We start from the raw sequence: 16,494 nt of genomic DNA, 5'->3' as shown, positions 1-16,494 counted from the left end.
AAGGGGCTGCAGCCTCTGGCAACCTATGTACACATGCACTTCTCAAGGCTGCCAAAAATACAGGCGGGCTGGAAGTGTTTTTTTTACTCTTAAAACCAAACGTAAACAAATTAACTAATAAAAAAAATAACAGCCCCATAAAGGAGCACTGTAACAAAAAGACAAAACTTTAAAAGAAACTTAACTAATCAAATTAGAATGTTTTGGGGGCCAATGAAGCACACCAAGCCCTGCAGTACCCGTCAGTCACAGAAGGCCTCAAGTGTGTGCACACTCCTCGAGGCCACGGAAAGTACAGGTCGCTTTATATGGTCTTTTGAAAGAATGTAAATCAATAAAATAAACTAATAGAAAGGGTGACAGCCCCTGATGAGACATTGTAACAAAAATAAAACTTTCAGGGGAAACTTAATTAATTAAATTAAAATTGTGTTCCCAGGACTGACGAAGAACTCCAGCCCCATGGTGCCCACCAATCATGGAAGGCCTGAAACGTATCATTGGACACCCTATGCTCCCTCTCCAGGGACACCCAGCCCTGAACATAGCCACAGGAGAGGGACAGGCAGTCAGGCTGGGCGATTCCCTCAACTGCCCTCTGCCTGGACCTGTTAATAGCCACTTTGGCCAGGCCTAGGAGCAGGCTTACAAAGTGGTCCTCCTCCTCCTCCCAAACTGGGTGACCAAGACCAGGAGCTTGGAGCTGAAGTGCAACCAAATTTGATGAGCAGCCCCTTCAAGTAATTAAAAAGGGGCTGTAACCCCTGACAACCTATATGGAACACAGATTCCTCAAGGCCACAGGAAACAAGGAAGTGTATCTTTATAACTCTTGTGAATTAAAACAATCAAACCAAATTAACAAAATGAAGGACAAATCAAGCACAGCCCCTAATTCAAGTCAGCTGTAAAACTAAAGACAAAATTTAAAGGAAACAGTGTATCTTTATATATGGTCAAATCATCATCCAAAGAATGCCCTCCACCTGCATACACTTAACCTTAATTTATGTAATTAACAGATTCCCTTATTTTCTTAAAGTAACAGTTAACAATTTATATTTACAAACAATATTTCAAAACAAATCAAAGTGGGAAAAATGATTTTCCATATTCTAAACAAAGCATTACATTACAAGCGCCTCTTTTCTAGAATTCTATCTCTTGGTACGAGCAGTTCTTTTTGTGAAACAAATGCATTGACTTGCATCAACCTATTCAACTTTGGTAATTTCCTCTCTAATACTTGTTTCACTCACACTTTTTGTGGAGTGTATGTTATCGCACAACAAACAATTATCTATGTAACATTCAGTGGGCAAACCGTTTTCAGTACACCTCTTGTATAGAATTTCCCCATGAGAAGCATCACTAAAAACAACAAATGCCATGTTTTTTTGGTCATCCAAGGATAGAAACTTAAGTATGCATTTCTCCATATTTAATTTTCAAAAGTTTTACTTGTCCTTGAAACATCCTCCAATTTAGGGTGCTTCTTAGTACTTAGTTCAAATACATCAAAACTAACATCTGGTCTTGTCTGAGTGCATAACCAATTCGACTGACCAGTCAAGCTTTGCAACTGCCCTGTTTCTACTTTAGATGTGACATTATCTTTTTGCAATGACCTTGCACGATTAACCGGGGTAGGAGGAACACTCTCTGAACAGGATTGCTGACTATTCCTCACCTACTCTGCTTAATATCTAAATCAATATACTTAAAAACCCCTGAAGCCTGACTTCCACTTTAATCTTACAAATAACACATTCCTAAAATGCACAATATCACCCCGTAGGAATCAGTTATCATGAAGATTCCTGAAAGTTTCACTTTTTGATAACAATAAAACTTTATGGGATCTGCTTTTAGTTTAACAGTCTACTTATAGTGAAACAGATTGTGCAGAGAAACACCACAACATTGATGCATTATTCAGGACATTGCTATGACCAGGTTAGAGCAGTGAGCTGATTCCTCTCTCTGTTCCGTTCCTCAGCTGGTTGTAACAGAGTTTGTATTTAGCAGGGAGGTGACATTGCCAATTTAATATACATTTAACTCTGTAAAGCTTGATGCAAGTAATTAGCCAGCCAGGTTCCTTAAGTTAACAAATAAAGATTTAGTTTTATTGTTAAACTCACCCAGGTAAAGATACAGAAATTATTAACAAAAGATTTAAAATGTACAGATATATCCAACTACCTACTAATGCAAAAATGACACCCATACAATCCACCCTAAGCATGCAAATAAGAAGTAAAACTCTGCAGAGTATCAGGTCTTCAAAACTTGGCCAAGTAACAAATAAAGTCACAAAAATCAAATATTCATGGATTGTCCAGAGGCTTTTTTACAGCTGAAAGGCCCCAGTCCACAATAGCTGCTGGTTCTTGGGGTTTCTCCTGAAGTACCTATTGATTCGGAATTCTTCTTTAAGAACTCTTAGTTCGCAGCGATGAGGTCTTCTGGTGCATTTTTCAAATCACAAACACCTCAGCCTTGATGAGAGAGGTTTCCAGAAGAATTGGAAATGGGGAAAGGTTATTGCCCCTGTGGCAGTCTCTCTGACTATATAAAAATCCAGTATCTTTTTACACCTAAAAGCTGAATCACGTGACCTCTCTCTGAAAGTTCCATAAACTCTGTGTCTCCATAAAGCAGCTTGTATTCTTTGCAAATGCAACATAGTAGCTGCTGTAGGCCAGTGTCCTTTGCTAAGGGAAAGTGTTCATTTCAAAAATGTTCAATGCACATGTATGTCCAGTCAATGACATTATAAGGTAATATTTTATATAACACATCATCATAACAACACAAATACAGTTGTTTAGTTACTAAAGGACTTTCAGCTGTGGTATTCATGACCACAATGTTCATGTTTTCACACATGTCTCTTAACTCAGCAATAGCAAATTCCCCCCATTATCTGTCAGAAACTTAGTGTCGATGCAAGTATGTGTTAACTTTATCTACAATCAGCTTTTTGTCCTTGCCATGTATTGCTGCAAAAAGCCTAAATCTGGTTGCCATGTCTATTGTTAAGACCAGTCCCCGGGTGAGGTCCCTCAATTTGTTAACTTCCCGAACGGGACCCCAATTTTTTAATGCTCCTAGTTGAGGAGGAATGAGCTGGCTCCCCTTCTTTATTCAACTCCCTCGGTTGGTCGAAACAAAGTTAATTTAAAAGAGATCCCTCCCCCCGTGGATACCTTTTCCCAGTTCAAATACATTTATTTTTTAGAAAGAGCCAATTTAACCAGGCTTTCTTCAGTCAAAGAAAGAGTAAGTTTTTTAGTTACTAAAACCCTAGATAAAATAATAAAACTGCAACACAAATACACACAGATCAGAAATGAGAAGTTAAAAGTCAAATAAAAGTTTAAAAACACATACAAATCAGTCTTTAGTTTGTCCATGAGGCATAGAGATGATATGTTGTGACTGTTAAGTTAGGTGACTGGTAGAGCTGACTTTGGCAGTTTTGCAGTTAGTTTGGAGAACTTGGTTCTGCAGGGTGGCTGAAAGTCTGTCCTATTTCCTTTCGATTGTGGCTGCTGCTGAGCTTTGCCTCCAGTAACAGAGAGAGAGAGAGAGAGACACACAGAGAGAAACCCTTGGCCTACAAATTGCAGTGGGTGACTAACTTATTCTTCTGCTTATTGTCACACGCCTTCACACACCAGTACCTCAGCTTTTTAACTGATATTTCCCTGTGTATTCTGAAAGGGAAAAAAACTATGACTCATACCCAGAGTCCATGTTCTTTCATCCCAGGCTATTTACACATTCTGAGATGTAAATCAACAGAAGATGGATTTTGGATGTCTGCTGAGATGTGCAAATCAGTCTAAAGTCTCTGCAACCACAGGAGATTAAAGTTCATTCTTTTGCATCTTTCCTATCTCCCTTTCAAGTGTCTCTGCTTGAAGAAGTTCATGATACTTTTCAAGTGCGACGTTCCATGTCCTCACAGGACCAGATAGGAATTTTTCAGAAAGTGTTCACTTTACATTATCAGCCATTTTTTGTTCAGTGACTTTACTTGTATTTCTTAATTTCTTAAAAATCACAGGTCTTCCTTAAAAAGTTCAAATTGCCCATCGGTAATTGGTACCACTAGTCTGCTGTCGTAGTGCTATGAAGTGTAAAATGAAAATATTTCTGACATTGTCCCATGCCTTTAGATCCATTGCAACCACCTCATTAAAGTCACATACTAATAGAAGGCTGATAATACGATGTCACGATGTCCTCCAACACTTCATACATATTTCACATTTTGCACTAATCTCTTCGATGGACCTTGGATATTTCTCATCAACCACACCTGCATCCTTTAACAGGATTTTTAATCTTTGACAAAAAGGGTAAGCAAATTGTGCAGCTTTAGGACAATTTGTTTTCTTTTCTCTCTGATTCTTATCACCTGATTCCATTAACACTTCTTTAACACTCCAATTAGAAATATCAGGTTCTGTTAAGGGGATACAATAATAGCCTGATTGGGTCAGATCCATTGAATTTCCAAAAGGAATTGTTTTATCATGCTCCGTGTCCAGTTTCATTTGTGTTTTTTTCATGGAAAGCTGACTTAACAGAAAAGACATCTCACGAGAGATTACATCAGCACTAATAAAGTAGCTTACTCCAGCTATTTTGCATAGACTCATTGCTCTTTCTAGTGACCCCAATGTGTTGTCATCCCTAAATCTAAAACAAGTTGAATGTTCGTACTCCCTGACCTTACATTGATCCTCACTACTGAGCAAATCTAGATGGCATTCTAGCCAATCTGTTCCACACATTGTCAAGGTGCAACCACTATCTAACACTGCACAGTTCAATGAATCCAAAACTAATAAACTCATCACTAAATTATAGCTTCTGGTGACTAGTACAATTCCTGATTATTATCATTACCTTCATTATCATTACCAAATCTGCTGTGTCATGCATCATTTCAAGAACACTGTTGTTCTGCTTTGGGCAGTTTACCACGTAATTATATTTTGAGTCACACCTGAAGTACCTATTAACTGTTCCCTGGTTCATTTGTCGACTGTTGCTACTCCAATTTTGTCACCTGATGTGCTTTTCAGATCTGCTAAAAGTGCTTTTGTCTTCATTCCTTCTGCCTGTGACTCTTCCTCTGTACTGGTGCCTGTGTCCAGTATCTGGATGATCTCAAAATGCCATGATTGTTGAGTCCTCCTGCCTTTGTGAACCTTTGGAATGTCCCATTTGCGCCATCAAGGTTGTTGGGAATGACTACTTCCCCAAGAGTTTTTCAAGGCAGCAGACATCTGCTCCAAGAGGGAGACTCTTTCTGAGACCGAACCCCAGGAGCCTGTCCATAGGCAACACGTTAGCACAATCACGCAATTTAAATGTGAGCACTGAACAAGGAATCTCCAAATAGAATCATCATCTTTTATACAGTTCATTAAAGTCCATGATATATTTATTCATGTCCATCTTTCAAAATCTACCAAAGTCTGACCATGCCTCACATGTATCCAATAGATCATCTTTCTTGTACATTTCATCCATGAAACCTAACAGCAGATCCCAGCCTTTCTCAGTATCTGAGAAGGAAAAAAACAGTTTGACCAGTACTTTTATTTCCTAGTTTTTACTGTTTTTTCCTTCTGGGGTCCAATTGATGGGCTTCCAGCTTCTAATTTTACTCTTGTTAGGAGGTGACAATGCCAAGGCCATTCCTTGTTTCCTCTATGGTTGGGACATAATCTGTGTCCACATTCCTTAGACATAAGGTTTGGGCTCTGAGAACATCAGTGCGTAATCAGACCCTGACAATTTACACTTGCTTTCAACCATTCTTCACAAAAGTACTCGGATTGTTATCTTATGTCTTAAAAAAATGTTCCAGTTTTCAACCGTCACTTTGAGGCAACCATTCCCTAATATCATGTTAAACATCTAATAGCCCCAATGCCCCCTCCATGTCCTTTCCATGTTCCCATTCCGTGCTGCATTCAGAAAACTGCTTTGAAAAAAACTGTTCTAACAACCCAATAAAAGTGTCAATCAGACAGAGCCATTCATAGTATCAAGAACAGGAGCTTTCCTTTACTTCACACCTTTCAATCTTATCCAAATAAACATGCAAACATTGACAAGACAAAACAAAGAAATAATATTATATTATAACCTCATAAACATGTGAATCAATCAAAGAAAACACCCCACTTTCAATTGTAATATGGAACCTCTGCTGAACTAACACATTGGAGCCCAGCCAAACATTCATAATGAGGTGTTTGAGAACTGCTGTCAACAGAGACAGATGGCCATACATCTGTTTCTCCAAGTGATTGATTGACATCTTCATGAGGTTGTAAAAGCATTTCTTTTCAAAGCAGATTTCTGAATGGATGTTTTTTACCCCCTCAGCATTTCAGGCTAGCCATCATTATTATATGGCTGACTGGTTCCAAAAAGAGTGCAGACTGGATGAGTGGGCATGCAGGAGGTTTGGAAGGACCATGGAGGACATGGAAGGGGCATATCAGGGCATTGGTAAGATCTTTCAACTTAATCAAAGAGTTCCTGAATCCAGACTGTGGTTCACAACTCCTCTGAGGGGCCATGAGTCTTGCAGGCCCAGCTCCCAAAACATTGCAAGGGGTTTGAGATGTCCATCTCCACAATGGAGCCGGCCAGGTCAAGGGTGCAGAGTGCAGGCTCACTACCCGCACCCTTATCCCAGGCCAATGAAACTTGCCAGTGCTGGGAATGGGGACAGAAATCCCAGAATTGGATCCCACTCACCCATTTTTGAACTCCATTGGAGTCAGCCCAACCCTGTGAAAATCCAAGCTAAGGTGTTCAGGAACAAAAGGAGGAGGGGTGGTGATAATGTTTAAGGAGGATATTACAGTGCTGGAGAGAGAGGATGTCCCAGGGAGATTGTGGATAGAATCAAGTTGGTTAGAGTTAAGAAAAAATAGAGGTACCATTACACTATTGGGTGTATTCTGTATGCAACCAATAAGTGGGAAAGATAAAGAGCAAATATGAGAGAAATTGCAGAGATGTTCAAGACCTATACAGTAGTGATAATGGGAAACTTAAATATAGTCTGGGATCACAATGGTGGAAGAGGCAGAGAGGGAGCAGAGTTTCTGAAGTATTGTGAACACTAGTTCTGGAGAATGAGGTGGATAAATTTTCAGCAGCAGAACATTTAGGAAGCAGTGGTCATTGTGTAATAAGGAGAATTAATCATGGGTTTCAAAAGGCAATTGGATAAGGACATGAGAAAAAAATGTGGAGAAATAAGGGACAAGGTTTGGGGGGGTGGGAGGGTGGTACTAGCTAAGCTGCCCTAGTAATGAGAGGAGAGCGGGAGTTTCAAAGCTAGAAACAGTGAGAGGAGAGCCGGGAGTTTCAAAGCTAGAAACAGTGAGAGGAGAGCCGGAAGTTTCACAGTTTGAAGCAGCTAGAGGAGAGCCGGAAGTTTCACAGTTTGAAACAGTGAGAGGAGAGCCAGGACTTTCACAGTTTGAAACAGTGAGAAGAGAGCGGGAGTTTCACAGTTTCAAACAATGAGAGGAGAGCGAGAGTTTCATAGTTTGAAACAGAGAGAGGAGAGCTGGAGTTTCACAGTTAGAAGCAGCAAGGGGAGTGTGGGAGTTCCACAGTTTGAAACAGTGAGAGGAAAGCCAGGAGTTTCACCATTAGAAACAGCGAGAGGAGAACGAGAGATTCACAGTTTGAAACAGCGACAAGAGAGTCGGGGTTTCACAGTTTCAAACAGTGATAGGAGCATGGGAGTTTCACAGTTTGACACAGCAAGGGGAGAGCTTGAGTTTCACAGGTTGAAACAGTGATAGAAGAGCGGGAGACTCACTTTGGAACAGCAAGAGTGGAAAATGAGTTTCACAGATAGATACACCGAGATGAGAACTGAAGATTCCCACATTGAAACACTGAGAGAAGAGCAGGAGTTTCACGTTCTGAAGCCAAGGGAGTAAAGTGGGAGTTTCAGACTTTTAAATGGTGAGAGGAGAGCAAGTGTTCCACAGTTTGAAACAGCGAGAGGAGGACAGGAGTTTCACACCTTGAAACAGTGAGCGTGGAGCATGAGTCCTTTAGTTTGATTCAGCGAGAGGAGAGCGGGATTTTTCACTGATTGAAACAGCGATAGGAGAGCCACGAGTTTCACCATTTGAAACACGGAGAGGAGAGCATGATCTTCAGAGTTTGAAAAATTGAGATCAGAGCAGGAGTTTCATAGTTTGAAACAGTGAGAGGAAAGCAGGAGTTTCACAATTTGAATCAGCGAGTGTGGAAAGTAAGTTTCACAGAATGAAATAGTGAGAGGAAAGCGGGGGTTTCACAGTTTGAAAAAGTGAGGTCAGAGCAGCAGTTTCACAGTTTGAATCAGCGAGTGTGGAAAGTGAGTTTCACAGTTTGAAACAGCGAGAGGAGAGCAGGAGTTTCAAAGTTTGAAATAGGGAGAGGGGAGTCGAGGGTTTCACGTTTTCAAAAAGCAAGAGGAGTGTGGGAGTTTAACTCATTGAAACAGTGAGGGAGAGCTGGAGTTTCACAGTTTGAAACAATCAGAGAAAAGCCAGGAGTTTCACTGTTTGAAACAGCGAGTGGAGAGCGGGTGTTTCACAGTTTGAAACACTCAAAGGAAAGCCGGGAGTTTCACTGTTTGGAACAAGGAGAGGAGAGCAGGAGTTTCACAGTTTGAAACAGAGAGGAGAGCAGGAGATCCACAGCTTGAATCAGTGACAGGAAAGCAGGAATTTCACAGTTTGGAAAGGCAAGAGGAGAACGGGAGTTTCACAGTTTGAAATAGGGAGAGGGGAGCCAGGGGTTTCACATTTTCAAAAAGCGAGAGGAATGTGGGAGTTTAACTGTTTGAAACAGTGAGGGAGAGCTGGAGTTTCATAATTTGAAACAATCAGAGAAAGCCGGGAATTTCACTGTTTGGAACAAGGAGAGGGGAGCAGAAGCTTCACGGTTTGAAACAGCGAGAGGAGAGCGGAAGTTTCACAGTTTGAATCAGCAAGTGTGGAAAGTGAGTTTCACAGTTTTAAACAATCAGAGGAAAGCCAAGAGTTCCACAGCTTGAATCAATGACAGGAAAGTGGGAATTTCACTGTTTGGAACAGCAAGAGGAGAGCGGGAGTTTCACAGTTTGAAACAGTGAGAGGAGAGTGGATTTTCACAATTTCAAACAGCAAGAGGAGAGCCACAAGTTTCACGGTGTGAATCAAGGAGAGGTGATCAGGAGTTTCACTGTTTGAATTGGCAAGAGGAAAGCAGGAGATTCTCAAATTGAAACAACAAGAGGAGAGTGGGAGTTTCACAGCTTGTAACAGCAAGTGGGGAGAGGAAAATTTCAAAGATTGCAATAGCGAGAGGAGAGTGGGAGATTCACAGTTTTCAACAGTGAGAGTAGAATCGGGGTTTCACAGTTTGAAACAGCGAGAGGAGAGCTGCAGTTTCACAGTTTGAAATAGTGAGAGCAGAGTGGGAGTTTCACAATTTGAAAGAGAGGGAGGAGAGTGAGAATTTCACAGGTTGAAACAGGGAGAGGAGAGTGAGAATTTCACAGGTTGAAAGAGGGAGAGGAGAGCCGGAAGTTTCACAGTTTCAAACAGTGAAAGGAGTGTGGGAGCTTCACAGTTTGAAACAGGGAGCGAGAGCTGGAATTTCACAGTTTGAATCAGCACGAGTGGAAAGTGAGTTTCACAGATAGAAACACCACGATGAGAGCGGAAGATGCCCATATTGAAACACCAAGAGAAGAGCGGGATTTCCACATTCTGAAACCAAGGGTGTAGAGAGGGAGTTTCAGAGCTTTAAATGGTGAGAGCAGTGCTGGAGTTTCACAATTTGCAACAGCGAGAGGAGAACAGGATTTTCACAGTTTGAAACAGTGAGAGTAGATGCGGGAGTTTCACAGCTTTAATCAGTGGCAGGAGAGCGGAAATTTCACAGTTTGAAACAGCGAGCGGGAAGCGTGAGTTCCACAGTTTCAAACAGTGAGAGGAGAGCCACAGTTTTCACAATTAGAAACAGCGAGAGGAAAGCGAGAGTTTCTTCGTTTGAAACAGGAAGAGGAGAGCCAGGAATTTCAGTTTGAAACAGTGAGAAGAGAGCCGGGTGTTTCCCAGTTTAAAAGAGAAGGAGGAGAGCCGGAGTTTCACAGTTTGAAACAGCGAGAGGAGAGCGGGAGTTTCACAGATTAAATCAATGACAGGAAAGCGGGAGTTTCAAAGTTTGAATAAGAGTGAGGAGAGCAGGAATTTCACAGTTTGAAACAACGAGTGGGGAGCCTGAGTTTCACAGTTTGAAACAGGGAGTGGAGAGCCGGGGGTTTCACAATTTCAAACAGAGAAAGGAGCATGGGAGCTTCACAGTTTGAAACAGGGAGCAAGAGCTGGAATTTCACAGTTTGAAACAGTGAGAGGAGAGCCGGGAATTTCGGTTTGAAAGAGAGGGAAGAGAGCAGGTGTTTCACAGTTTGAAACAGCAAGAGGAGAGCGGGAGTTTCACAATTTAAATCAGTGACGGGACAACGGGATTTTCACAGTTTGAAACAGCAAGCGGGAAGCATGAGTTCCACAATTTGAAAAAAATTAGAGGAGAGCCACGGTTTTCACAATTAGAAAGAGCAAGAGGAAAACGAGAGTTTCTCAGTTTGAAACTGGAAGAGGAGAGCCAGGAATTTCAGTTTGAAACAGTGAGAGGAGAGCCAGGTGTTTCCCAGATTAAAAGAGAGGGAGGAGAGCAGGAGTGTCATAGTTTGAAACAGTGAGAGGAGAGCGGGAGTTTCACAGATTAAATCAATGACAGGAAAGTGGGAATTTCACAGTTTGAAAGAGTGGGAGGAGAGCGGGAATTTCACAGTTTGAAACAGGGAGAGGAAAGTGGGCATTTCACAGTTTGAAAGAGAGAGAGGAGAGCAGGAGTTTCACAGTTTGAAGCAGGAAGAGGAGAGTTGTGGTTTCACAGCTTCAAATAGTGAGAGGAGAATGGGAGTTTCACAGTTTGAAATGGTGAGAGTGGAAAATGAGTTTCACAGATAAAAACACCTAGATGAGAGCGATAGATTCCCACATTGAAACACTGAGAGAAGAGCTGGAGTTTCACATTCTGAAGCCAATGGAGAAGAGTGGGAGTTTCAGTTTTAAATAGTGAGAGGAGAGCAGGAGTTTCACTTTTTGAAACTGTGAGAGGAGAGCAGGAGTTTCACAGTTTAAAACAGTGATATGAGAGCCATGAGTTTCACAGTTTGAAAGAGAGGGAGGAGAGTGAGAATTTCACAGGTTGAAACAGGGAAAGGAGAGCTGGGAGTTTCACAGTTTGAAACTGTGTGAGGAGAGCAGGAGTTTCACAGTTTGAAACAGCGAGAGGAGAGCAGAAGTTTCACAGTGTGAAGCAGTGAGAGGAGAGCCGGGAGTTTCAATGTTTGAAAAAGGGAGGGAGGAGAGTGATAATTTCACAGGTTGAAATAGGGAGAGGAGAGCAGAAGTTTCACAGTTAGCAACAGCGAGAGGAGAACAGGATTTTCACAGTTTGAAACAGTGAGAGTAGATGCGGGAGTTTCACAGCTTTAATCAGTGACAGGAGAGCAGGAATTTCACAGTTTGAAACAGCGAGCGGGAAGCTTGAGTTCCACAGTTTCAAACAGTGAGAGGAGAGCTAAGGGTTTCACAATTAGAATCAGCAAGAGGCGAGTGAGAGTTTCTCAGTTTGAAACAGGGAGAGGAGAGTCGGGGGTTTCACTGTTTAAAACAGTGAGCGAGAGCTGGAGTTTCACAGTTTGAAGCAATGAGAGGAGAGCCGGGAATTTCACAGTTTGAAACAGTGAGAGGAGAGCTGGGTATTTCACAGTTTGAAACAGTGAGAGGTGAGCCAGGCATTTCACAGTTTGAATGAGAGGGAGGAGAGCAGGAATTTCACAGTTTGCAACAGTGAGAGGAGAGCAGGAATTTCACAGTTTGAAACAGTGAGAGGAGAGCAGGAGTTTCACAGTTTGAAACAGTGAGAGGAGAGCAGGAGTTTCACAGTTTGAAACAGCAAGAGGAGAGCGGGAGTTTCACAGATTGAATCAATGACAAAAAAGTGGGAATTTCACAGTTTGAAATAGTTAGAGGAGAGCGGGAGTTTCACAGATTGAATCAGTGACAGGACAGCGGGAATTTCACAGTTTGAAACAATGAGTGGAGAGCCTGAGTTTCACAGTTTCAAACAGTGAAAGGAGCATGGGAGCTTCACAGTTTGAAACAGGGAGCGAGAGCTGGAATTTCGGTTTGAATCAGCACGAGTGGAAAGTGAGTTTCACAGATAGAAACACCACGATGAGAGCGGCAGATGCCCATATTGAAACACCAAGAGAAGAGCGGATTTCCACATTCTGAAACCAAGGGAGTAGAACGGGAGTTTCAGAGTTTTAAATGGTGAGAGCAGCGCTGGAGTTTCACAATTTGCAACAGCGAGAGGAGAACAGGATTTTCACAGTTTGAAACAGTGAGAGGAGATGCGGGAGTTTCACAGCTTTAATCAGTGACAGGAGAGTGGGATAGAGTGTCTGTGAGTGTGGTGGGGGGAATGAAAGAGTGTGTGTGTGAGTAAGGGGGGGAATGAGTGTGTCTGTCAGTGTGGGAGGTGAATGCGAGATTGTGTCTGTGAATGTGGGGAGGAAATGAGATAGTGTGTCTGTGAGTGTGGTGGGGGAATAAGAGTGTGTGTGTGAGTGTTGTGGGAGGAAAGAGAGATTATGGGGAGGGGAATGAAACTGTGTGTCTGTGAGTGTGGGGGGGTGGAATGAGAGAGCGTGTCTGTGAGTGTGGGGAGGAATGAGGGAGTGTAGTGGTGGGGAATTAGAGTGTGTGTCTGTGAGTGTTGTGGGGGGAAAGAGAGATTATGGGGGGGGGAATGAAACTGTGTGTCTGTGAGTGTGGTGGGGGAATGAGAGTGTGTGTGTGTGAGTGAGGGGTGATTGAGTGTGTCTGTCAGTGTTGGGGGGTGAATGAGCGAGTGTGCCTGTGAGTGTTGGGGTGAATGAGAGTGTATTTCTGTAAGTGTGGGGGAATTGAGTTAGTGTGAGTGTGGGGGGAATGAGAGTGTGTGCCTATGAGTGTGGGGGTGGAATGAGAGAGTGTGTCTGTCAGTGTTGGGGTGTGATTGAGACAGTGCATCTGTGAGTGTGGGGGGGGGTGCGTAATGAGAGAGTGTGTCTCTGAGGTTGGGAGGGAAATGAGTGTATCTATTAGTGTGGAGGTGGGAATGAGAGAGGGTGTATGTGAGGCAATGAGAGAGTGTGTCTGTGAGTTTGGGGGGAATGAGTATGTCTGTGAGTGTGGGGGTGAATGAGCGAGTGTGTCTGTGAGTGTGCGGGGTGGAATGAATGTGTCTGTGAGTGTGGGGGAGGAGTGGAATGAGTGTGTCTGTGAGGGTGTGGGGGGAATGTGAGAGTGTGACTGTGAGTGTGGGGGGGGGTGGGAAATGAGTGTGTCTGTCAGTGTGGGGCGAATGAGAGAGTGTGTCTGTGAGTGTGGGTGGGAATGAGTGTGTGTGTCTGTGAGTGGGGGGGGTGTGGAATGAGTGTGTCATTGAGTGTGGGGGTGAATAAGTGTGTCTGTGAGTGTGGGGGGGTGAATTAGAGAGTGTGTCAGTGGGTGTGGGGAGGGGTGGAATGAGTGTTTCTGTGAGGGTGTGGGGGGGAATGAGATAGTGTCACTCTGTGTATGGAGGTGGGGAATTCGTGTGTCTGTGAGTGTGGGGGTGGGAATGAGAGAGTGTCACTTGAGTGTGGGGCGGGGCTGACAGAGTGTGTCTGTGAGTGTGGGGAGAATGAGAGAGTGTGTGAGTTTGCGGGGTAATGAGTGTTTCTGTGAGTGTGGGAGGGGAGTGGGAGAGTGTATCTGTAAGTGTGGAGTGGGGCTGAGAGAGTGTGTCTGTGAGCATTGGGGGGGTAATGAGAGAGTGTGTTTTTGAGGGTGGGGGGGAAATGAGTGTATCTATCAGTGTGGGGGGTGGGAATGAGAGAGGGTGTATGTGAGTGTGGTGCAGGCAATGAGAGAGTGTGTCTGTGAGTTTGGGGGGAATGAATGTGTCTGTGAGTGTGGGGGGGGTGAATGAGCGAGTGTGTCTGTGAGTGTGGGGGTGAATGAGAGTGTGTGTCTGCCAGTGTGCGGTGTGGAATGAATGTGTCTGTGAGTGTGAGGGGGTGAATGAGTGTGTCTGTGTGTGTGGGGGAGGGGTGGAATGAATGTGTCTGTGAGGGTGTGGGGGGAATGAGAGAGTGTGACTGTGAGTGTGGGGGTGGGAGTGAGAGAGTGTCTCTGTGAGTGTGGGGGGGGTTAAATGAGTGTGTCTGTCAGTGTGGGGGCAAATGAGAGAGTGTGTCTGTAAGTGTGGGGGGGGTGGTGGAATCACTGTGTCTATGAGTGTTGGGGGGGAGTGTGCGAGTGTGTCTGTGAGTGTGGGATGGAGCTGAGAGAGTGTGTCTGTGAGCATGGGTGGGGGAAGAGAGAGTGCGTCCGTGAATGTGGGCGGCGAATGAGAGACGGTGTCTGTGATTGTGGGGGGGGGAAAGAGAAATTCTTTGGGGGGGAATGAGAGAGTGTGTCTGTGAGTGTCAGGGGGGAATGAGAGAGTATGTTTGTGAGTCCAAGGGGGCGGAATGAGTGTGTCTAAGATTGTGGGGGAGTAATGAGAGAGTGTGTCTGTGAGTGTGGGGGGGAATGAGTGTGTCTGTGAGTGTGGGGGGGAAATGAGATAGTGTGTCTGTGAGTGTGGGGGGGGAATGAGTGTGTCTGTGAGTGTGGGGGGAATGGGAGAATGTGTCTGTGAGTGTGGGGGGGAAATGAGAGAGTGTGTCTGTGAGTGTGGGGCGGGGAATGAGAGAGTGTGTCTGTGAGTTTAGGGGGGGAAATGAGGCGGTCTGTGAGTGTGGGGCGGAATGACAGAGTGTGTCTGTGAGTGTGGGGAGGGGGTGAATGAGAGAGTGTGTCTGTGAGTCTGTGGGGGCGGAATGAATGTGTCTGTGAGTGTGGGGTGTGGAAGGAGAGAGTGTGTCAGTGAGTGTGGGGTGGGGGAATGAGAGAATGTGTCTGTGAGTGGTGGGGAGGGGGAATGAGAGAGTGTGTCTTTGAGTGGAGGCATAGAGAAAACAGGGAATTATGGACCAGTCAGCCTGATGTCGGTAGTGGGGAAAATTCTGGAGTCCATTATAAAAGATTTAATAGCTGAGCAGGTGGTAAACTTTGGCAGAATTAGACAGAGTCAGCATGGATTTATGAAAGGGAAATCATGCTTGACAAATCTACTGGAGTTTTTCGAGGATGTAACTAGTAGAGTTGATGAGGGGGAGCCAGCGGATGCGGTTTATTTGGACTTTCAGAAGGCTTTCATCAAAGTCCCACATAAGAGATTGGTATGTAAAATTAAAGCGCATGGGATTGGGGGTAGCGTATTGAGTTGGATAGAAAACTGGTTGGCAGACAGGAAACAAAGAGTAGGGATAAACGTGTCTTTTTCCGAATGGCATGCAGTGACTAGTGGGGTATCGCAGGGTTCGGTGCTGGGACTCGTTATTCACAATATATATTAATGATTTAGATGAGGGAACTAAATGTAATATCTCCAAATTTGCAGATGCCACAAAGCGGGGTGGGAGTGTGAGCTGTGAGGAGGACACAGAGATGCTTCAGTGTGGTTTGGACAAGCTGATTGAGTGGGCAAATGCATGGCAGATGCAGTATAATGTGGATAAATCTGAGGTTATCCATTTTGGTAGCAAAAACAGGAAGACATATTTATTATCTGAATGGCTATAAATTGAGAGAGGGGAATGTGCAATGAGACCTGGGTGTCTTTGCATACCATTCGCTGAAGGTAAGCATGCAAGTGCAGCAGGCGGTAAAGAAGGCAAATTGTATGTTGGCCTTCATAGCGAGAGGATTTGAGTACAGGAACAGGGATGTCTTGCTGCAATTATACAGGGCCTTGGTGAGACCACACCTGGAATATTGTGCGTAGTTTTGGTCTCCTTATCTGAGGAAGGATGTACTTGCTATAGAAGGAGTGCAGCGAAGGTTTACCAGACTGATTCCTGGGATGGCGGGTCTGACATATAAGGAGAGACTGAGTCGATTAGGATTATATTCGCTGGAGTTCAGAAGAATGAGAGGGGATCTCATAGAAACCTATAAAATTCTAACAGGACTAGACAGGGTAGATGTAGGAAGGATGTTCCCGGAGGGAGTCTGGAACCAGGGGTCTCAGTCTGAGGGTATGGAGTAGACCATTTAGGATTGAGATGAGGAGAAAGTTCTTCACCCAGAGAGTGGTGAGCCTGTGGAATTTGTTACCACAGAAAGTAGTTGAGACCAAAACATTATGTTTTCAAGAAGGAGTTAGATATAGCTCTTGGGGCAAAAGGGATCAAAGGGTATGGGGAGAAAGCGGGAGCAGGTTATTTAGTTGGATGATCAGCCATGA

The sequence above is a fragment of the Carcharodon carcharias genome, chromosome 8 (genome assembly GCF_017639515.1).
Source record: "Carcharodon carcharias isolate sCarCar2 chromosome 8, sCarCar2.pri, whole genome shotgun sequence".
NCBI classification, from domain to species: domain Eukaryota; kingdom Metazoa; phylum Chordata; class Chondrichthyes; order Lamniformes; family Lamnidae; genus Carcharodon; species Carcharodon carcharias.
This window is presented reverse-complemented; position numbering follows the sequence as displayed.